Source organism: Empidonax traillii, unplaced genomic scaffold (assembly GCF_003031625.1).
Source record: "Empidonax traillii isolate 1590-97213 ecotype Southwest subspecies unplaced genomic scaffold, ASM303162v1 scaffold1438:size108540, whole genome shotgun sequence".
Classification (NCBI taxonomy): Eukaryota; Metazoa; Chordata; class Aves; order Passeriformes; family Tyrannidae; genus Empidonax; species Empidonax traillii.
The window spans coordinates 27,844-34,976 of NW_020956631.1; the positions used below are offsets into that span (position 1 = coordinate 27,844).

General features: G+C 45.0%; 1 long non-coding RNA gene across 1 annotated transcript in view; it reads right to left on the reverse strand.

Moving 5' to 3' along the window:
* Window positions 1–5,738, reverse strand: part of LOC114070113 — an 11,764-nt gene extending 6,026 nt beyond the window's left edge. The window contains exons 1-2 of the long non-coding RNA XR_003573875.1: window positions 5,653–5,738; window positions 178–179 (exon numbers count right to left, since the gene is read on the reverse strand). This is a non-coding gene — a long non-coding RNA (uncharacterized LOC114070113). The remainder of the gene's footprint in view (window positions 1–177; window positions 180–5,652) is intronic.
* Window positions 5,739–7,133: the final 1,395 nt, after the last annotated feature.

Here is a 7,133-nt window from a genome sequence, read left to right on the forward strand (position 1 = left end):
TTCAGGCCTAGAGTTCTGGAAGGCCTCCAAGGACATTACGTGCTCTGAGGAAGATGAAGATGAAGAAGAGGGGGTCCCAAAACACCCCCAGACCCAATTTCCAAGAGGCGTGGCGGGGGCAGAACCTGGGTGGTGGCAGGACGGGGATTGGGCGAAAATCATTATAAAACTGTGAACATCTCGATTTCGGGAGCGCGCGCTGGGGGTTATTCCAGAAAGCCTGGGGGCTCATTAAACCTTTGTATCCTTATCTTATCTCCTACCTAATTTGGCTTGGAGTCTTTTTTTCCTCACAGCCATTTAGACAACATTAGGAATGTTTAAAAAGCGGGGATTTTGAATCGGAGGTGTGCTCTTGGAAATTTTGGGACCTGAGCACCCAACACGTGTTGTAATTAAATTTTCCTACTCGTATTATCATTATTATTTTCTTTGTTCTGTGGATTTTTTTGCCATTGTTGTAAATTTAAAAGGAAGAGATATTTCTCACAATAGTCACTGATAGGCTACGGAAACCACCTCTATGGGTTATTATACATATCTGATATCTTCCCTAATCACCAGGACACTTTACAGCAACTGCAAGGCATTCTAGATTCAGACTACCCCTCTTGGCTTTGTGGGATATGACAAAATCTCAGGATTTAAAAATGGGCTGTTATAGCATGTATTCATGCTTAATTAGATGCTGCTACTTTTGGTCTGTGTTTTGGCCCAGCCACCTGTGAGAGTCTGTTCTTTTCCTGCCAAGTTATGTGAAAACAAGCACTGATAAACAAGAACTTTGTCCTTGAAGGAAGCATCTTGTATAAACTGAAATTAATTGGTGACTGGCTATCGGCTGACGGCCCTCCAAGGGCATTTGAAGGAGAAAGTGAAGAGGAGGAGGATGAAGTAAGCCCCCAGACTCATTTAGAAAAGACCCCCCAAGTTGTAGCACGCAGGCGCGGGGAAATTCCAATGAACACGCACACACGCAGAAGGGGCACCACTTACATAATGGAGGGAGGGACCGAAGGCCTCTAGCTGGGCAGTGCTGGCCGCACCTGCCCAGGTAGATGTCATAGATTAATTGTATAAAAAGCAGATAGCTCTTGCTGGGAGCAGAACTCATGCTTCACATGGAGGACAACGCTACCTTGGCAGGGTATCCAGGGATGCAGCTTCTGCTATGGGTAATTTTAAGCATTCTGGGGTCGGTAAGACAACGTCATAAATAGCGACTGAGTGAGGGGGTTATCTTGGGGGCTTATTTCCCTTCTCTTTCCTGTCTCTCAGCTTCTCGTTTTGTTGGCCACTTCTTTGTAATAAATATTGTTTTGTTGAGCTTTCAATGGTGTACTGGTTTCAGTTTTGGCATTCTTCCTGCTACATAGCATTTCAACAAAAGATTGAAGTAAATTACTATCTTCATGTTTGCTTTTTACAGTACCTTGAAGGAAAATAAATTAAGTTCCTCCTTGTTTGAGGAGCAACTGAGTGGAGGGTCTGGCAACCGCCCAAGGCCAACCCGTCACAATTCCATGTTGTACATATGTGCATATATATATATATATAAATATTATCTCACTAATAGAACTCTTTCCTGAAGAAGTTACAGGAGGAGGTCAGCAGGCTGCACAGCATCAGAGAGGATGAGAGATAGACAGTATCTTCTCAGAGACACAACAGCTTCAAGAGGCCCAGTTCCCAGGTGCATCGGAGACACAAGCAGTTTATCCCTAGCAGAATGGTAAGCCCAACCTCTGGGAAAGGCAAAGAATGGAAACTGGTGACTTCTGGTAGAAGGTTCCTGCTCCACCTTAGGGCTTACAACTACAAAATAGGTTCACTGTCCTCAGAGCTGAGGAGGAGCTAGATGTGCTTTCAAGCAAAGCATCTGGACCAGCTGACCCTGGACCATGCAAGACCACCAGGAGGAAGTGGTAAGTGATAGTAATGGGCAACTCCCTGCTATAGGAGACAGAGGCACTGATCTGCTGACCTGACCTATTGTCTAGAGAATTTTCTTGCTTGTTGAGGACCTGGATCCAGGTTGTTGTGGAGAGAATGGTTTATTCTCTACTTCCCATCAGCAGGCAATGTCCAGCTGCTTCCTGGAAAGTAGGGCCTCAATACCTGTAGCGCTTGCTCCAGAAGACAAACGCCTTAATAATGAATGCCTCCCTCCCCTCCTCCTTTCTCTTTGCTTTTGCTGTTGAGCGGATGTCATATGGCATGGAATATCTCTTTGGTCAGATTGGGTCAACTGTTCTGGCTATGTCCCCTCCCAACCTCTTGCCCACTCCCAGCCTACTGGCCTTTGGGGGGAGGGTGATGGTGGTAGCTGGAAACAGTTTCCATGCTGTGGAAGCACTGCTCAGCAGTAGCCAAAACACTGGTGTGTTATTAACACCTGTATAGCAACAAATACAAAGCACAGCACTGTGAGGGCTGCTATGGGGAAAGTTAATTCCATCCCAGCCAGACCCAATACAAGTACATATTCTAAATTAATATTTTATGTTACAGTGCTCTGCACTTTTACATGGTTCCTCTGTTGATCTCGGCATCCTTAAAAATACTAATAAAGTGTGAATTATCCCAAATCCTGGGATCCAAATGCTGTTACTTTAAAATGGCAGCACCACAGTCACTTTTTTTGAGTATCCCTATTCACGTGAAAATCAGTAACGTGAATTCAATTAATTCTTGCTCATACACCCAGGTTTTTTTCTTATATCACAACTACATACTGCAGAAGCTCTTTTTTTACCAAAATAACTTAGGCTAAGGAAAATTACCATATTATTTCAACTGCAAGAAAGTCTCTTTTGAGAATAAAATTTTTTAAAAGTCTTACTTTACATTACTGGATTTCATAATTCCCAGTACCTTTTATCCTGTTTTAAAGTAAATTTTTGTGCTAATTTAAAATAAATAATTGTGCAGGTTTTGGCTGGGGTAGAGTTAATGTTCTTCATAGTATCTAGTGTGGCTAGTGTGGGGCTATGCTTTGGATTTGTGCCTGAAACGGTGTTGATAACACAGGGATTGTTTTAGCTATTGCTGAGCGGTGCTTACACAGGGTCGAGGCCTTTTCTGCTTCTCACAGTGCCCCACCAGCAAGGAGGCTGGGGATGCACAAGAAGTTAGGAGGGGACACAGCTGGGACAGCTGACCCCAACTGACCAAAGGGATATTCCAGCCCATATGACATCATGCTCAGCAATAAAACTAGGGGAGAGGTTGGCAGGGGGGCTGCTGCTCAGGGACTGGCTGGGAATCAGTCTGTCGGTGGTGAGCAATTGCTTTCGTTTGTATCACTTACCTTCCTTGGGGGTTATTTTTCCCTCTCTTTGTTATATTTTTAGTTTCCTTGCAAGTTATTGCTCTTGCTGTTGTTGTTACTATTGCTGTTGTTTTTGAACTGGTTTCATATCATGACCAACTGACCCCTAACCATGAACGACCACCAGGAAGTGCTGAGTGATAATAATGAGTGACTCCCTGCTGTAGGAGACAGAGGCACTGATCTGCCAACCTGACCTATTGTCTAGAGAAGTTTCTTGCTCTTTGGGGGCCTGGATCTAGGATGTTATGGAGAGAATGCTGGAGCTTGTCCAACGCTCTATTATCCCCTGCTTTTCTTCCATGTGGGCACCAATGACAGTACCGAGGCAACCAGGTGAGTATCAGAAGTGACAATTGAGCTTTAGGAGTGATAGCCAGGGGCATGGAGTGCCAGGTGGTATTCTCCTCAATCCTGCTGGTGAGAGGAAGGGGTGTAAGGAGGAGGGCACTGATACAGCATGTCAACAGTTGGCTGCGGAGCTTGTGTAAGCAACAGGTTTTTGTTTTCTATGACCATGGGACCCTGTTTGAGGATGAAGGTGTGCTTGGGAGATATGGACTCCACTTCACCAAGTGGGGAAAAGATATCTTTTCCAGTAGGATGGCTGACCTGGTAAGGAGAGCTGTAAAGTAGGAAGACAGGTGAGGGAGTAACCAACAATCCTGTAAGAGAGTGAAAAACAGGGTCGAGGAGCAAAATGCCTGGAGTAATGTGGCTGAAAGGGAATGCAACATAAAAAAAATTAGGCTTTAAACGGGGCCACCTCCAACAGTCGCATGTAAGCAAGGAAGCGCCTGCAAGGCACCATTACGATAAAGAAAACCCCAACAGATTCCTTCTGGGAAATCAGCATGCTGGGGTGATTGGACAGGATACTAGATAATTTCATCTAGACTCCCTTTCCCATGATCTGTTGGACCAGAAGATGATCGTTTGAAGTCGCTTCCAACCTGGGCTATTCTATGATTCAGTATTTGAAAAATGTCAGGAGGCCTGAATGGATGAACGAGGAGCTCCTGGCAGAACTCACACATAAAAAATTAGGTATACAGAAGGTAGAAGCAGGGACAGGAAACCTGGGAGTAATACAGAGATGTTTTCCAGGCATGCAGCGATATAGTGAGGAAAGCCAAAGCCTACCTGGAATTGAATCTGGCAAGGGATGATGAGGACAACAAGGGGTTCTATAAATACATAGGTGACAAAAGGAAGACTAGGGAAAGTGTGGGCCCATTGCTGAACGGGACAGGGACCTTGGTGACACAGGACATGGAAAAGGCTGAGGTACTGAATGCCTTCTTTGCCTCAGTCTTTACAAGCAAGACCAGTCTTCAGGAATTCCAGAAATCAGAAGGAAAGTCTGGAGCAAGGAAGAATTACCCTTGGTGGAAAAGGATCAGGTCAAGGAATACTTAAGTTGCGCTATGCTGTGTGCCATACTGCATTATGGTGCACATACAGTGTGGCCTTCAGGCCTGTGTTGTGCTGCACAAATCCCTTGGCCACAGGATAGCAGGATAAACTCAGCCAGCTCATTGTAACAGAGGATCCTGCAGGCAGCTCCCAGTTGGTACTGCTGATTATGCCACTTGTGCAGCTTTGCCTTTATCTACAAGCACCTCAAGTTCTTATGTGAACATCCTTCCTCTTTGACAGTGGAAATTATAGAGTTGTTTCCTTATAAGAAAATCCTATAATGGCTTGAAAGACCAAAAGGGGATAATCTTGGCTATGGATGGGGTCTGCGTGGCATGCCGCATGTGGGTTGGAGTCCTTTTCAACGCTACACTGCTCAGGGTTCCCAGCATCTAAAGGGTTGCTATTCTCTCCTTATAGAATTAGTTAAATAACATTTTAAATGAAACCTTACAGAGTCTAAGTGCCTTTCTTACTGGAATCATGACAGACCAAAACCTCCCAGTGCAAAACAGGGCCACTAAGATGATTAGAGGACTGAAGCATCTCTGCTATGTGGAAAGGCTGAGAGAGTGGGGACTGTTTAGCCTAGGGAAGAGAAGTCTCAGGGGGGATCTCATCAATAAAGGGAGTGTTAGGGAGTGTTTTGACTGTCCAGAGCTTGACGATGGTGATGAAAGGGTCGAGCGTTTATAGATAAGAATCAGGGGAAAGGCCAACAAGGCAGATATCCTGGTGAAAGTCAGTTATAGATCACCCAACCAGGATGAAGAGGCAGACAAAATATTCAATAAGCAGCTGGGAGAAGTCTCACGATCATCGATCATCACTAGCCCTTGTTCTCCTGGGGTACTTCAACTTGCCAGATGTCTGCTGGAAATACATTATGGCTGAGAGGAAACAGTCTAGGAGGTTCCTGGAGTGTGTGGAAGAGAAGTTCCTGACCCAGCTGGTGAGTGAGCCAACTAGGGAAAGTGCCCTGCTGGACCTGTCATTTACGATTAGAGAAGGACTTGTGGGTGATGTGATGGTTGGAGGCCGTCTTTGGCATAGCGAACATGAAATGATAGTGTATCTCAACATTCCCCCCATCATTAGGCTGGGGGTGGGCAAGATCCTGGGAGGGGACACAAGTAGGCGCCAGCTGACCCAATCTAACCAAAGGGATATTCCAGACCATATGACGTCAGCTCAGATATAAAAGCTAAGGAAAGGAGGACAAAGGTGGGGGCATTTGTTATTTACAGTGTTTGTCTTCCGGAGCAACTACTATGTGTGCTGAAGCCCTGATTCCCAGGAAGTGGCTGGACATCGCTTGCTGATGGGAAGTAGAGAATAAATCTTTTTTTGCCATAAACCAAAGTAAGGTAAAGGGACCTGCATGGGTGATCCAATTCTTGGGAGTGTAGTGGTTTGCATTTTAGGCCCCACGTTGACCTCTTCCTGGATACCAAGTCATAACTAAGGAAATCTCATATCCCAGGTATTCCATCCTGTTTTTTACGTAAGCAAGAGTATAAATAAGAAGGATAGAGGAGGGTGTCTCTCTCTTCTCTTCCGTCGGACTTGAAGATAGCAGGATTCTGCGACCGGCTCTCGCTTATCTGGGAGTGAGGCCTGCTGTGACCTGTTGTTTTTCCCGGTCTGGGTTGAGGGGTCTGGTGAAGTGGCTTTCGTTTTTTTTAAGGAAAGTATTTTGTTCTTTTGTTTGCTAGTTCTGTATTAACTGTGTATATCTGCGCATATTGGATTTTATTCTCTGTTTTAGTTTTGGGGAGTTGGGACTCTTTGTTTTTATGTATATAATCTATTTATATGTATATAATCTCTTTGTAATTGTATATAGATGTAAATATATATATATATATATATACTGCTTTGTTTTTGTCATTTCGGTGCTTTTGATTTTTTTTTTTTTTTTCCTTCTCCCTCTCTTCCCTTGTGTTCATGGGGGAAGGGGGCGGAGACTGCAACTGTAGGCTTGGGCATTTACCTGGGAGCCAGGTCCAAACCATTACAGGGAGTAAAATGGCAGGATGGATGCTGTCACGTGCCTTCGGATGTGGCTAACAAAATAGCAACTATGTCTCCACCAGCTAGCAAGAAAGAAACATAAGCTTTCCTAGGCCTTGTGGGATTCTGGAGGATGCACATTCCAGGTTTTAGTCAGCTTGTGAGCCCCCTCTATCGAGTGACCCAGAAGAAGAACCATTGTGAGTGGGGCCTTGAGCAACAACAGGCCTTTGAGCAGATCAAACAAGAAATAGCTCATGCAGTAGCTCTTGGGCCTGTTTGGACAGGACCAACTGTGCAAACTATCCTCTACACTGCAGCTGGGGAGCATGGTCTCACCTGGAGCCTCTGGCAAAGAACATCAGGAGAA